The 15,632-nt window shown below is 51.0% G+C and overlaps 1 protein-coding gene across 9 annotated transcripts in view; it reads left to right on the forward strand.

The window, feature by feature from the left end:
• Window positions 1–5,586: 5,586 nt before the first annotated feature.
• FAM214B (family with sequence similarity 214 member B) overlaps window positions 5,587–15,632 on the forward strand; it is a 34,333-nt gene continuing 24,287 nt past the window's right edge. For 3 of the 9 annotated variants that reach the window (XM_026069209.1, XM_026069200.1, XM_026069198.1), the window contains exon 1: window positions 5,587–5,672. The gene's annotated coding sequence lies outside the window, so the exon portion shown is untranslated. Of the gene's footprint in view, window positions 5,673–8,709; window positions 9,003–9,984; window positions 10,161–13,185; window positions 13,255–13,445; window positions 13,545–15,632 lie in introns of all 9 variants that reach the window. The other 6 variants (XM_026069201.1, XM_026069203.1, XM_026069202.1 and 3 more) reach the window with 6 other exon arrangements.

The raw sequence follows: 15,632 nt of genomic DNA on the forward strand, positions 1-15,632 counted from the left end.
CTGGGGGGCAGGGGGACATGACCGGGGAGAACTGGGGTACTGTGTCTGGGGTGGGGGACTGCAACATAGGGAGGGCTATGACCTGGGGGGGAGGAGGTTTGGGGATTGGGTTGTGGCAGGAGGTGCTGTGACTGGAGAGAGAGGTTGTGGCAGGGGGTTGTGTCCAGGGGGGTGCTGTGAACAGGGGGACCATGACAGGGAGTCCTGTGATCAGGGCTTCTGCTGGGGGGTTGCTATGACCGGGGAGGGTGTGACATGAGGGGGGACTGTAGCAGGGGGTGCCTTAATAGAGAGGGGTCTGTGGGGGGATGCTGTGGTAGGAGTGGGGGACTGTGAACAGGGCTCCTGCTCAGGGAGGGGGTGCTGTGGCTGGGGTGGAGCAGGCTCTACTTGGGGGGCTGCACCCCCACCCTGGCACCCTCCTCCCTGCCACCCCTGAAGGCCCCATGGCAGCTCTGACCCCTGCGCCGGGGCTGCAGGTATGACCTGGGCTAGCTCAGGTGAGCTGTGCCGTCTCCAGGTATCACCCGCCAGGGCCACCTCCTCCACCGTGACGTGGGGACGGACATTCCGTCCATGGCACTGCGGACAGGATGGGGCCTCTTCCTCTTCCTCCTCCTCTTCCTCCTCTAGGGCACCAGCTCAAACCCAGCCCCAGCTGGGAGTAACCGGCTGCTCTTGTCCCCCTTGGACTGCCCGTGCCTTAGGGACCAGCAGTCCCTGTGGGGCTGTGCCGGGCACCTAGAGCTGCCGTGCTGTGCTGCGCCCCTGCCACGCAGCGTGCCAAGCTGGGGAGCAGGAGATGCAGCTCGCCCAGCGCCCACTTGGCCTGCACCTGCCCTGTGGATAAATCACATCCTTCAGTGTGGGGCTGCTGAAACAGTGCTGGAGCGGATGTGAATCTGTGGTGCGAGGCCTGCTGCCCTCTGGTGACAGGAGGCACAGGCGGAAGGGCAGTTTGGGAGGACATTTACTCACGTAAAAGGAGCAACTAGAGACTTGAGATTTTCAAACATTTCTCTGTGGTTGAGGTACTCAATTTCTGCAGAAATCACAGGGGTGGTGCACAGTGTACTCTTGGAAATCCCAAATGTTATGTTTGGAAGGCATTACTAGAGCTGCTGCTCGTTAGGAAAGGCACATGTGATGTCTGCGTGTTGGGAGCTGGGATTGTGGTGTGCTTGCTCACAAACCACCTGTGGACATGACCCCTATGGTGACATGTATGGGGGGGGGGAAGGAGTTATGGCAGGGATTTCCAGACTTTTTTTTTTCTTTTTTAAGAGGTGTGTAGAGTTTCCTGCCGCTGTGGAAAGCGCAGAGTGTATGGTTTGGGAATGCCATGCTGCTTTTTAGGATAATTTAAAAGCAGCTTCCATTCAGTGCCTTTGTGAAAAGTATCACACAAGCGAAGATCTGCTCAAAGACGTGTCCTCCTCTGCCTAAATTGTTTTTGGTAGCCTTAGCGAAGAGGGGCAGCTGGGACCTTGTGGTTAGCGTGGCAGTATTGAATCCTGACGTGAAGAAGAGTTTGAGCAAACTTGGTAATATCTGAGGAAGGTAAACAAGTTGTGGCAGGTGAAACTGGAGAGAAAATACCAAATCTGGCAGTACCAGAGTCGCTTTCGGTTGAGCACTGCTTTAAAAAAGGCTTTGGGATCTGGAGAACTAAGTCATCTTGTAAAGCCTCACTGCCTTCTTATTTCATTTCAGCTCGCAGAATAGCAGTAATGCGTATCGAGGGGGTCCTGGCACAAGTGAGGGAGAGGGCCCTGCTGGGGACTACATGTCCCAGCATGCAGCTCTGCACAGCTGAGCAGCCAGTTTGGGCAACGCTGCACGCTGGGATCTGCAGCCTCCTGGCAGTTTTATCCGTGCTGAGGGCAGGGCAGAAACGGGAGCTGGATGGGAAGAGAGTTATACTTTGTCCTTGGGGACAGTGTCTCGATACTACAAACTTTGCCTCAGGGTGGGATGTCATGTATCGCCACGGTGTCTTTTGCAGAGGAGGCAGAGCACCTGCTTTTGCTTCTGCTGCAGCAACTGCTCCTGTGACCTCTTGGCAGGTTCCTGCTGACTCTCATGGGCTCTGAACGCATCCCTTCCTGTGGGGCCTGGGGTGGCCAGGACGTGTGGGGCTGGCAGAGCCCTCTGGTCATTGTCCCAGCTGTAGAGCTGGCTGTTCTCAGGAAGCTGCACTTGTTGGCTGAGGTTGCTCCCTGGATGCCTGCTCTGCCTGGGTCCGTTCTGCAAGTGGGGCAGGGCTGGGGCTGTGTTTCAGCACTGCCACTGACGCACCTTATTTCTGTTCCCCTGCATGAGGGAGGTTTCTTATCCACTGCTGGAAGGAAAGCTGGTGGCAATTACTCTGTACTGACTTTGGGATCCTGCTGTCTGAGGCTTGGCTTGCTCTCTTCAGCAAACTGGGCAGAGGAGCTCTCTGTACTCTGTTGTTCACCTCTGTCCTTCCTGCAGAGATGGACTTCAGGGGATAAGGGAAGACTTTAATTTCACTCTTAGGGTTGTTGCTTCATTCCTGGTAGCCTCCTCAATAGGCAGATCCAAGTGCCCAGGCCCTATATACTCCTGGTACGGTGATGAACTTTCCCAAACTGTGCTCTCTTGGCAATTTCAGGTCTTGTTCCTTCTGGGCAGGCAGAGCAGGAGGAGAGGAAGTTCCCTCCCTGAGTTCTGCTGACTTTGAGGGCAGGGAAGCACATCTGCGCTGCTCATCTTCCTACTTTTTGTCTCATACCAGCTTTTACTCCTGGCACATCTCTGCCCTCTGCTTCTCAGTCAGACTGTGCAGAAACACCCAGGTCTATTCTCCTTTTAGGGTTGTCATACTGCTTCTGAGTCTCAGAGGATGGTTCAAGGGAATGGTTATTAGTCGGACTCTTGAAAGTCAATGTTCCTTGACTCCAGAGTCTTCCCCAGTCCTTTAACTGTGCTTAGTGCTCTGACCCTGCCTGTGCTTGTTCCCCACAGTGCTAGATTTGGTAGACACCGTAATTTACTTTGTGGAAGTCCACAGTGCCTAGAGAAACAGGATGCTCTCTGGATACAGAATAAGAAGATGCACTGTTTATAGTCTTTAAGTATGGGATGACAGATGTGGAAGGGAAAATAAGAAGCCATGTTGGTTAGAAAAATGATGCCCTCAGCATACTTTCAACATAGCTGTAGTCAAATTTATCGAAGACATCACGGCTGGAGGAATTAATGAGTCAGGTTTGATGCAGGACAGGTGTGAAGGGCAACAAGAGAGAAATCCCAAAGGGAGTCTTTTGTATGTTAACAGATGGCTTGTGGAGGATGTCATTGTGGGTTATTTGGCAGTACGATTCTTCTGTGGGAGAATTTTGCCTGATTTCTCTCTACCTTACATCACATAAGAGGGACCCCCTCTTCCTCCAGTAGGTTGTGTGAGCTTGGTTGTGTTTCTGATACTTCTTTCTGTCTGCAGCAACTGGCATTTCTGCTTCTTGAAGCCCTGTTATTTGACCAACTCGTATCCTTTCTTTTTCGGTTTTGCTTGTGACCACGCACAAGTGAGCCAGGTGACAGTAACCTCCTGAGAATTCAACTTGATCTCTCGAAGTTTGGAATTTGCTTAAAAACTATTTTCTTCAGCTGGGAAGTTTCTTTGCAGATCTTTGTCTTTCCTTTGCTCCTCTCTTTCATAGTCTCGTTTGCTTTGTCTTGTGAATGCTTAGCTGCCAGTGAATATATTTCCCCATGTTTCTGTTAGTGTTCTCAGCTGATTGTGAATCCTGAGTGAACAGCAGTTGAGCTCACATGCTCTGCTTTTCAGAGAGCTTTTTCAGGACTGGCTAGTGGTTTGCAGTCATACTTGCCTGTGTAGTGGCCTCAACACCCCCCTCCCATCCCCCCACTGCCAGCTAAGCAGCATGATGGTAGAACAATACTTGGATGGGAAGCCTCCAAAGAAGTCCTGTGTGCCGTAAAAAGTACGGTTAGTGATTCAGCCAGAAGTACTTTTTAGTAATGAATCCTTGTCCCAGGCCAAGGCTGATGTCAACCCTGTGATTCTTGTTATCGGAAGTTAGCAAAGATCCAAAGACCTTTATGCAAGAGCTAAAGTGACAATCCAGATCTCCTGGCCTCAGTCCATTTGGGGTAATTGCATTCTTCCTGGGGAGTATTTTCAACCAGTCCCTATTGAATGGATTGCCATCACTTCCTGTGCCAGGGCAGTATGTGGGTGGCAATGCTTCAGTGGTGTCCAAAGCAATTCTTGTCACCAGGGTGCTGAGACTTGGAGCCTTCTGAGAGCCTTGCATAAAAGGCGATATGGCAGAGCAGAGAACTGTTGGAAGTTTTTTTTAATAGATGCGCGCACACACACACACACACACACACAGAGTATGGGTGCAGACAGCATTCACCAGAAGCTTGCTGGGTACCCTCATGACTGTTTCAAGGACCAATGCACCACCGGTGAGCTAGCGCACAGGGTGCATTTCCACATCGCAGTGTAAAGACTGAGGCACCGCCAGTGCTTTCTGGGGGATCGGCAGTGCAGCCCGCTCAGCAGTCTGCAGGGCTCCGCACGCTACCATTGTCCTGGTCGGAGCTGGCTTACGCTGCCGGTGTTGCTGCAGATCGCCTGCGTGCCACAGAGTGGTACCCGATGCAAGAGGCCAGGCTGGGGAGCAGAGACTGCCCTTAACCGGCTCTCGCTGATCGTGCCTGGGGCTGGGGGAATGTTGGACAGGGTTTTGGGGAGGCTGTTACCGTCCTGATTTTCAAGGCCTGCTGGGCACAAGGGCCTAGCTCCCACACAATGTGATCTCCAGTAGGCTATAATTACAGCACTGGGAACCTGGGGAGGAGTTTTAAACAACGTCTTTGTGACAGTTCTGGCAGGCCTCACGGAGATTTCTATTAAGCAGTTGTCGTTTCCCCCCTTTGCTGTAGCCTGGGAAACGCTACAATGTTCAATTTGGCTCGGTCTGTTTAGGTTGTTGAGAGCTCTGACTTATCCGGCAGCAAAGTTTGGCCCTTTCTGCCGTGGCTCTGTGTTCCTGCAGTCTGATTTAGTGGGTAGCTTGTGGAGACCTTAGTGAGAGTCTGCACTAGCAGCTAAACCATATGCCAGTGCACCCACCGAAGTACAGGCAAAGCCTTGTGTGGTGGAGCAAAGCACAGCTGCAGAGGGTAGAGAAGAATGAAGCCAAGAGTGTAAAAAGTCCTTTACTTCCTACTTAATTCAGTGAATGCGGACAGTGGCAGTGACCATAGCAACCCTCTCCAGGGATCCAGCTCTGGCTCTTTGAGGGAATCATACATTCACCTGGAGTCACACAGGGAATTGGGGTGGTGAGGTGGAAGAAGTGGGGGGACTGTAACCAGAGGGATGGCCTTAGCGCTGGTAAAAGATGCTGTGGGATCTTAAGGTGCTGGAGTGCTCGAGGTCTCTGTGCTGCGCATGCCACAAGCCTGTCTGCCCTGGGATGTGAGCAGTTACTGACTGTCTACTGTTCAGAGGGTCTTCTTGTGTGGGCAGGTTATTCCACAGCTGCGTTTAACCTGTATCTCTGCACTGTGCACTTGTCTTTCCAGGCAACCCAGCACAGCTGGAACAAGCAATCCACAGACCACGGTGTGGGTGCCGACAGCTGAGAGCTGCCTTTCCAACCTGCACCAAGGTTAGAACCAGTCTGGTCATTACCTATTTCCCTTCCTTTATCAGGGCTGTGTGATGGTCACTGGGAACACCGTCCTTTCCTCCTCCCTCTCCTCAATACTTGGGGTCAACTCTTTGGGGCCAGTGTCGCCACAGCCAGGTGTTCACAGAGTCTGGGCTTCCTGAATGCTCCTGCTTCCCACCTCACTGGCAGTGTGGCTAAGGGAGGCTGGATGTCTATGACCTGTCCTCTTAAGACTGCTGAACCCTGCATGCAGTCAAAAAGCTCAAAGGCAGTATATTTTAAGCCCTTGGGAACTTGTTGTCTGTGCTGCTTGCTGAACCTGTCTTTTCACGCACTGGCACATTGAACAAGAGCATTTCCCAACTGTTGGTCTCTGCTGCTCACTGTCCTTCACCTGAAAAAACAGAGCTAAGACCTTGCCTAGAGTTCATGACAGGCATGATCCTGGGTTTCTGTCAGAACAAGTCAGGCTCTGCCTGCCTTTTTGCCAGGATTTTGTGGCTCTAGAAGGGAGGCCAGGTCCTTGGCCATGGCGAATGAGGCTCAGAGTGACAGTGAAGTGTTTCAGGAGGGCTGGTAGCCTTTCTATTGCCACTGTAAAGGAATCTAACAGTCAGGCCCTCACTGATCTGAAGTGACCTCAATGGAGCAGGTTGTGATGGCTGTGAACTTCCTGCCCTGTCCCTGTGTCTGGATGCTTGTGTGCCTGCCTGCAGTAGGATGCAGTAGTGCCCACCCAGCCCGCACAGTGTGCTCTCATTGGGAAGAGAGCCTTCAGCAGTACTTCACCCTTGGAAAACTAAACTAAGTCCTTCTCTTACCTCAGAGCTCAAGTGCAGGTCAGCCAGGAGAGGCTGCACGGGGGAGCCCCTGTTTAGTCCATGACTGGGCTGTATGTTCAGAGAGCAAGACCAGCAAATGGCAAGAATTCCTTGCTTTTTCCCTGTGGTTCTTCCTCTGATGTGTCTGCCAAGGAGGTTGGGGCCAGGATGCAGGGCTCTTTGCTGGGCCATTCACTCCCTTGTGGCTTGCTCTTTTGCCTGGAAATCCCTGTAAGCCCAGGTCTTACTGCTGCTAAAGTTTGGTGTGGAGATTAGGATGGTCTGAGCTGTGCCCAGTGTAGGGGATACAGTGATATACCTGCCAAAATGAGGGGGAGGTTTCCCCCTTCAGGGCACTTGCTGTTTGTGGGCTCATGCTCGGTTCAGAAAGCCTCAGGTAGCCCAAGGACTCTCTTCTGTCTCAGGCAAAGAGCTTGGGTGTAGTATTGGGACATGGCATAAATTGCTTTTCAGACCATTTGTCAGTGAGGTGGTGAGGTTCATGCTTGCTCACAGACATGGTGGACGAACCCTCCCCTCCAGGTGCACACTTCTTGTGTACTCAGGGAACTCTAGTTCCAGTGTTTTAACCATAGCTACCTCCTCTCCCCAAGACCCTTGCACATTGCTGTCTTTCCCAGCCAGCAGTGGTGCTGGCTGTGCACTGCCACATCACTCTGCCTCCTGATCTACACTTTGCAGACTCTTGGATAGACTTTTGGTGCCTCTGTCAAGAATGGGGCGTGATGCCCTTGCTTGCAAGCTCCATAGACCTGGCAAAGACGGGGTATAACCTCAACCAAAAGTGGTTAGCATGGCACTGTTCAGTCTGTTGTTAGCACGTTCTGGCTACCATTGTCCTTTGGCCTTACTAGCTGATCTAGTGCTAGATCTTATTTCCGCAGGAAACCCCAAAGAAATGCTGCTCCCCCTTCAGAGATGGGGCCCTGGGTTCCTTGTGGGTATTGGCACTGAAGTTATGTGAGGAATCCCCTCTTTGCCCTACCATCTCTGTTACGAGTAGGCTGGGCATTCAAAGATCTTGTTCTTGGGAGTGTTGGGACAGCTGAATCCTTGTTCAGTTCTCACTGCTCCCAAGAATGGAGTAGAGGATCATCTGCTGGGGCTAATTTTAGGCCTCTGAACATTGCCTGTGTCCCTCTGAACTCCTATTTGTGTGCAATCCTGCCGGCTCCCTGCTAAGAGCTGTGTGAGAGTCCTGTATCCTAGTGTGCAGAGGTTTTGCAGGGCCATAGTGTCTCAGGGATTAGGAAGAACTTTGATTCCTCAGTTACTTAAGGTGTCTAAGCAAAACCCTTTCCCTATCAGATGTATATGTGACCCCTTTTTCTAGCCCTAGTGCCAGCAACCTCTTTTCCCTTTGGACCTTGCTTTTGTGGATGCCCATGCATTGCACAGTGGGAAGCTGGCTATAAACCACCAGTTTCCCTGCCTTTGCCTGCCAAAAAATGCAGCATCCCTCCTGTTGCAGCAGTCAGTTCCTGTTGTCTTGGATGGGTGCATCCACCACAGAATGCAGTCTTCCACAAAGCCTTTGGGTGTGGAAATACCCCAAGACCCACTACTGAGGGAGATGAGAGCACCGCTCTGGCCTTCTCTGTACGGCTGGATGGCAGCGTGGCATCTGCCACTGAGGTTCTCCAACCAAGCATAGCACAGGGTGAGGCCTTCTGGCCTCTCCCTTGTTTATTTACCCAGTACTTTTGGCCCCTCTGAACTTTTTGGTTTCCACCTGCTCATGTTATTTTTGTCATGTGTGCCAGCTGAGCTGAGGTTAACTCTGAGCTTTGCTAAGTTTCGTGTTGAGGCAACACATAGCTCTGCAGTTTTAAATGGGCTAAAAATAAAGTTGGGCCAAGACATGGTTAATGGTATCAGAAGGAAGCTGTATGGTCTCCTGAGCCCCATGACTCATCCTGGATCAGGACTGAGGCTTTGCTAGTGTCTGCTGTGTGCTCAAATGATGTAACCATTTGTGGTGGGCCTTCCTGGATCTGGGGAAGGGCAAGGGAGGGAACAGCAGTGGGGAGGGAAGTTGAGCTTTTCAGAGTTTTTTTGTTTTGTTTTGTTTTGTTTTTAATCCATTCTGTTAAGTCATTAAATTAATTCATCACAAGATGTTGGCAGGTATCACACCTGAATGTGGTTTAGCAGGGTCTTTTGTCTTTCCCTTGCTTCTCATGTGTCTGTAGGAAAGGAGAGAAAGAGAGGACCTCTGCTTACATGCTGGGTTGGATAATTGTTTAACAGCACATACCAACAGTCGACAACAGTTTTTAGGACAGGAAGTGAAGCAGGATCTTGTCTCCAGTTCAAGCCACAGCAAGGTTAAGTGCAGAAGAACAGACCTGCCTAAAGTGGAAATGGTCTGGGACTGGAGACCAGAGACTTACTGTCTTAAGGGATGCCGCCTGCTAGGCTGCAACAAGAAGAGTCTTGGATCTCTGTTTCCCTCAAACCTGCTACTGGCACAACATAGAAAGAGGTGTGTGGAGCTTTCTGACATCCAGAAAGCCCTCCTGTGCTGCTGGGGACAGCGTGAGAGGGCTGTCTGGGCTGGGCAGGGGACTGCGTGTCACCACATGGGGTAGGCAGCGTGGGAACGCTTGCCTTGACAGATGCTAATGCTGACTGGCAGTGCATCCTCCCCGCTGCAACGCAGCAGGGAGGTAACAGCTAGAGGGGGCCTCTGTACCCCCTGGTCTGGCTGCCCAGCGCTCCCGAATCGCACCTTGGGAGCAGGCAAGGTCGGGTGTGAAGCACCTGCGCCCAGAGTAGGCGCCTGGCCCGTGAAGGGGATAGGGATGATGACTCATGGGGGTGGGCTTCCACCTCTGCCCCCTATATTCCTTGGGGTGATGTGGAGCTTTTGGGGAGCCCGGTGAGGTTTTTGGGCACCCGGAGCAGGTGGCGTACGGGATGCACCGCGTTGGGGGCGGCGGGGAGGGGACAGCGAGGCTGGGGGGAGCCGAGACAAAGGAGGGAGGCAGCGGGACATGCTTGGGGGGATTGCTATGGCAACCCGCCGCTGGCAGCAGCGCGCGCTTTCCCCAGCCTGTGCTGCTGCGGACAAGCAGCCAGGGCCAACGCGCAGCCCTCGACGTATCCCGGGTGGCCGGGATCCCATCCCGCCCTTAGGAACTCCTTCCTGGCAAGCCTGTCCCAGTCGTGCCCTGGGCTCCGTGCCTTTGGGCTCCTCACGTGCTAACCTGACGTCCAGGCCCCCCCAGAGCTATTCTCCCCAGGCTCCCGGGCAGCCTCGGGGTGGGTGGCTGGGGGTGTTTTGTCCAGTTCCTCCTCTTTTGCCCCTTGCTGGAGGACGGACAGGCAGCTCCTGTTCGTAGGCCTGTTCTGTTTGAAGCGTGGAGTTGCAGAGCAGGCCCAGCCCGAAAGAAGCCACTCTCCTAAGCCCTCTCACTGAATCGCAGGGAATAGCTTGTCATGTTGCTGCCCTTGCTCATCCTCAGGTAATCGGTGTCAGTGGATCCAGCCATCTCTGCATCTCCCACGGATGCCTGGCCCTGTACTGTGCTGTCCATCCCGTGTAGCCTGTTTGCCTTGCTCCAGGGTTTCTGTAGGCTGATGGAAAGCAGACGCTCTAATTAGCTGTGTGATATGACCCTGAGACTCCCGCCCAGAGCAGGTAAAGGAAGAGTTAAATATTTCTGAAGCTGCCTATGGGCATACCCCTTCCCAGACCCTGGTAGGGGGCCTCGTTCCCATTACTGAATGAAGCAGGGAGCATCGTCCTGCTCATTGCACAGAGGGAATAAGTCCAGAAGCCAAGCTCCAGCCTGGCTACAATGCGAGTGCGATTGGGACCTGACCTGTCTTCTGTAAAGTGCCTAAAGCCTTGAGTGTGAGCCAGGGGGAAGGGACTGGCTGGAAACAAGCGGAACTTGCTCATCTTAACATGCACCAGTGTGGGAGCTGTAAACCTCTCTCACTACACCTCTCAAAGGTCAGCACTCACAGTGAACTGCAATGCCCTGCCGCCAGCTCTGTCCCCAGCCCTGAACGACAGAGAGCCTGCCCCACTTTCAGAGGATGCTCTGAACTTGTGCGGGTCAGACCTATGGGGCTGTTATGGGGTGGTGCACACTGTTACGGTGCCTGTGGTCAGAATTCAGCTGGGACTAGGATGTTCAGGCGGAACTGGAGGGGAAAGGATGCACATCTGTGGGCTGCTTGAGTGGCCCTGTATTCACAAATGTCGTGATCCTTTGCCCAAGCTGTGAGCCCTCCTTCCATCTGTGAACCAGAATACAAAGCCTCAGAAATGCCTATGAAAACTGTTTCACTCTTTGTAGTCTGCCATAGTATCCGCATCAGATTTAGGGTGCTTCTAAGATCTGTATAGACTGCCCAACTCTATCCCGTGCTACAGTCCCTACTGTCTTAAAGCTCCCTAATGGGTTAGACTTGTTTGTAAAATGTCCCCTGGACTCCAGACCCTGGTGTTCCCAAGAGAGAACAAACAGGTAGATGGAAACTGGAATGTGGACCCTGAGTGAAAGCTGCTTGCGAGACAGCTGTTCCCTTCCTCCCTCAGGCTTCCAAGAACGTTCCTGTTCCTTACGAAGGGGAACAGTTTGCTCGCTCTGAACTGGCAGCTGAATCTCCCTTCCCGTGGGGGAAGCTGAGACACTGGTATCTGGCATTGAGGGCAATTTCAAATTGACAGCTCAGGAACTGCTCTTCATGAATTTGACCTTCAGCACTTGGTGCTAGAACTGGCATTACAAAATATGGGCACAGTAATGGCAGAGTGTGACCAAAATTCATTGAGCTAAACAGTAGTTCCCTCTGACCCCATTTTTGCAGCTTGTTGTTTCTGATCCTTCCTCCAATCTGAGACCCCAAGGTGTACTGTGAAATATCATAGAGTGGCAGCAGAGCCCAGTGGATAAGACTGAAGTATGTGTGTGCTGGGGTGCTGATTGCTAGCTTCTAGGACAGAGAGTGGAGGTTTTTTTGCATTTATATAGCACCTAGCATGCTGAGATCTTTGTCTAAGGATCCTGAGTGCTGTGACCTGATGAGTTATAGTTGTGTCATCTTTTGAGTGCTGCTCCCTCTTTTTCTGTTTTGCCTGCTCATACTATACATTTTTAAGCACAGCACAAAGGAACAGAAAAGCCCAAAGGCAGTGGGGTCACATTCTCAGCTACCGATTTGGGGAGGAGTTAGACATGCAGTGCTGGAATAAGCATTTAGGGAGAGGCAGCCAAGAGAGATTTCCTTCTGCCTGAGCTGTTTTGTTCAAGTTCGGAAAGTACTGTGTGGTTACGTGCTGCGTTTTGCTGTTGCCATCTCCTAGGCTGGTCTGGAACATGCATGCCTGCTAATAGTCAGATGGGGACACCATGTTGAACAGTGTCACTCTGAAAAATTGGCTAATGTCCTTCTGGACATCAGCAGCAACCCTAATGCTGCCACTGTTGAAACAGTGCTGGGGACTTCAGTAGAGAAAAGATGCGTCCTTGAGCCCAGAGGGAAACTTTGGCTTGGTGGGTGTTTCTACTTGCATTCCCTAAATTGTGAGAAGATAGCTGAGCCCAGTGGTGCTATGCTGCTATCCCTGTCTGGTAGATGCATAAAAAATAGTTCACAAGAGCCAACTTTTTGCTCAGCTCAGATTTGGGGAAAGCATATCTGGACTGTCTGTAGTGGGGTTTTCTTACTGCCGATCAGCGATGCTGTAGCTATGCAGAGAAAGTGTAGCATAGACAGGTTAGCACAATCACTTGCATCCTTTCTATGCCAATGTTTCCATCACTGGTGAGATTGGTGTAGCTGGACCAGTAGTGGACAAGAGAGGAATTCACTTCTTGTGGCCCTCTGCTGTGGGTGCCAGCAAAAGAAAGCAGTTATGGCATTGAGTAGTAGGTCTGAGCTTTTTTTCCAATTCATCTTCTAGGAGCATGCAACAACCAAAAATATTAACAGTTTTTGAGGAACTAGCGTATTTTTAGCTTTTTGTCTTGGACTGGCCTGCCTACCTCTCCCCTAGGCTTACCATCTGGGATCTAAAGGGATTTGCCATGATCTGTCCTGGCCATGTGATAAGTCTTCACAGAGAGAACACATGAATTTGTGGCATCAGGCTGCTATCCTGAAAGTGCTTCTCTTGCTGCTGTGCCTGTTTCCTGTAGCTGAAGGGCTGTTTCATGGCTTGTATTTGTTGAGGAAACAGACTTGATTTGGAATAGCTCTCCTCTTTCTCCTCTGCAGCTCTCTTCCGGGCAGTTCAGTAGGAATGACTTATTATAGATTACAGCTCTCTTTAATTGTGTTTCTCTACAATATCATACTGCTAGAGTAACCAAAGAAAACCCAGTGATGCTTCCGGTAGGAAGGCTGCTATCAGAGGCCTGTCTTGCAGCAGGGGCTTGAAGCAAGGAATAACAGTGTACCAGGAAATGCCTGTACTCATCTGCTGGTTGCTTTTGGATAGGAAAAAGCATTTTGCCCTTGAAAGTTTCCCTACAACACAGCTCCAAACATTGGCTTGCTGATGGAGCTGCACCAGTACAAGCAGTGGTGAGAGTGCTGCCCTCCAGAGCCTGAGAAAGCTGCAACCGAAATGATGGTCTGGAAAGAAAAGTTAAAGTCTGTCTTAAAATGAACCCCTAAGACGAGTTTTTTTTTTTTTTTTTTTTTTAAAGCACCAAAAAGAAAATATATGACGACTTCTACAAATCTTTGCAAGGAAAGAGCATGGAATTACCCTTCACGTGAGCTTGTCTGAAACTTGATATGTCTCAGATGTGTGTTAAGAGAGAAATGAAAAGATTGTGCTATTAAGTGATAGGGATAATGAATTTAATCTAATAGGTTGTGTCCTGGGAAATAGAGCTGGGGGGAAAGATAATGTGGTGCTTCACATAGTAATAACAGGAAATACCACCTGAACTCGCTTTCCCAGGGGGAACCGAAAGGGTCTGTTCTTCAAGGAGTCCCCAAGAAGATGGAACCAGGCAACTGAGTGACCTGAAGCTGAAGAGAGATGCCAGGAAATTCGTAGGTGAGCAGTGCACAATAGCTGCGCATCATTCCGCAGCATGAGCTTTGCTTTCCCATTTAGTGATCCTGCTGAACTAGACAACAACCTTGGACTCTCAACCTTGTTGTGATCATGACAAATGCAGTAGAGAAACAGTAACTTTAATAACATTAGTGAAATGTCTGAAATAGAGCCTACATAAACAAGCCTTCATCATCAGCCTCTCTATCTAGAAGGTAGGTGAGTGGTGATTTGCTACTGCACCAAATCTAGACATCTTAAAGGATGCTGGCCTCCCTGGTGTGGGTGCTAGAGCTAGCTGTGTTCAGCTAGAGCTGAGGAGCAGAGGTTAGTTACACTTAGGACCTGGTTCCAGGAAGTCTTAACAGGTCTTATCTGATGGGCCAGGCCTCAAAGAGCTTTTGGAGGTGTGTGGTGAAAATGCAGAGCCAAGCTGAGGTCAGTACGTAGAAACTTGTCCTCAGCTCCTGAAGCTGGACCAGAGGATCCAAGTCTTTACTCAAACATGCAAAAAAAAAAAAAAGAGCGAATTCATGGATAGCTTTAAGAGCAGAGTGAAAACTGGAACTGTATCCTGAGATGCATGAGTGTTTTGAGCATAAGGCTGGGAGCCGGGAGGCTAGGATTGTATGCTTAGTTCAGGTTTTCAGGTGAGTCATAGGACTTCTCCATATCTTACTCATTGACATGAAAGTGGTTAAGCTGTGCCATTCCTGTCCCTGCTGTTGGGGCTGTTAGTGAATCTGTCAAGCGCTGTGGCAAATGTGGTGGAGAATCTCCCTCCTGCAATGCAGAATTGTTTTGCTGAGAGAGGACACAATGGCATATCAGTACATTCTGGTAACACTAATCAGGAGATAAGAACAGATGACTATTGGTAAGGGCAAAGAAAGCAGGAGCCTGGGCCTGGAGGAGGACTGACAGTGAGATGGAGGAAACAGTCCTGGTGGGAAGGATCCTGGTGTGAAACTTTGTTGGAGAAAAGGAGGAAGAAAGAGCTTTTGCTTGCTGGTGGGAGGATGCCTTTCGTTCCTTGGGGAAGAGCAGTGAGGCTGTCTCGCCTGAGTGGATTGGCAGTGGAGCAGACAGGTGTTTTGTAAGAGATATCAAAGAAGTGTGGGGTGAGGAGATGCTTGCAGCTGCTCCCACATGAATTTGTTCATTGCCAATGCAGTCAGCATTGGGCCTCTCTGACCTGCTCTCAGCAGGCATAGGCTACAATTAGCAGAGAGTAATGCCTCAAGGGAGGGCATCTCCAAAATGCAGAAGAGGAGGCAGTCCTGGGTGCCTGCAGGCATGTTTTGCCCATACAAAAGGAAGAAGGGGGAAGTCAGCTTTTAAATGACCTGCCCAGGCCAAAGCTGGATTGTGCATGCATAGTTAAGCAGGAAAGCCCAAGTTTAGCTGCTTTCCTAGCTGTTCTGCTTAGTGTTGTCTGCTCAGGCTGCCACGTGGGGCACAGCAGCAGAGGGGCCAGCAAAAGAAGCAGGGAAGGGATGGATGGTTGAAATCTGTTTCCCTTCCCACAGCAAGGTGGAAAGAGGACACGGCAAGTTTCCATCCTGAGTCTCTGATGGCATGAGCCAGCCGGCCAGCATGCCCAGGTTGTGCAAGGAGGCTGCAGGATGTGCTGAGTCAAAGTGAGCATGCCCCCGTGGGGGGGTTTGCTCAGGGCTGCCAAGATGAGGGGGTTTTCCAGCTTGCAGGAAGGGTAAGCGCCAGCTGTGAACCACACGGCACGCTTTCCAATTTTAGCAACCTTGAATTTGTGTTACTGACCAGAAAAGGCAGTTTAGTTCTTAAAACTCTTTCAGGCTGGGTTAGCAGATGCTTGGCCATTCAGCTCCATCCCTTGCCACAGACATGTGCTCCCCAATCTAAGCCTTTATTTAAAGAAATTCCACATCTGGTCCTTACATTGGAACAGATAACCTTGGATGTGATTTTTTGGAACAAAGGGCTGACCCTTTGCTGTGCTCTGGCCAGGAGATGAAAAGTGCTCCCAGGAATACTCCATGAGTCTTGGGGGCCAGGTCCAGCTATTCTCTCTGCCAGGGACCTGGCAGAGAGGGAAGGCCAAGAGAGGCA

This window comes from Apteryx rowi, unplaced genomic scaffold (assembly GCF_003343035.1).
Source record: "Apteryx rowi isolate R43461 unplaced genomic scaffold, aptRow1 scaffold_289, whole genome shotgun sequence".
Taxonomy (NCBI): Eukaryota; Metazoa; Chordata; class Aves; order Apterygiformes; family Apterygidae; genus Apteryx; species Apteryx rowi.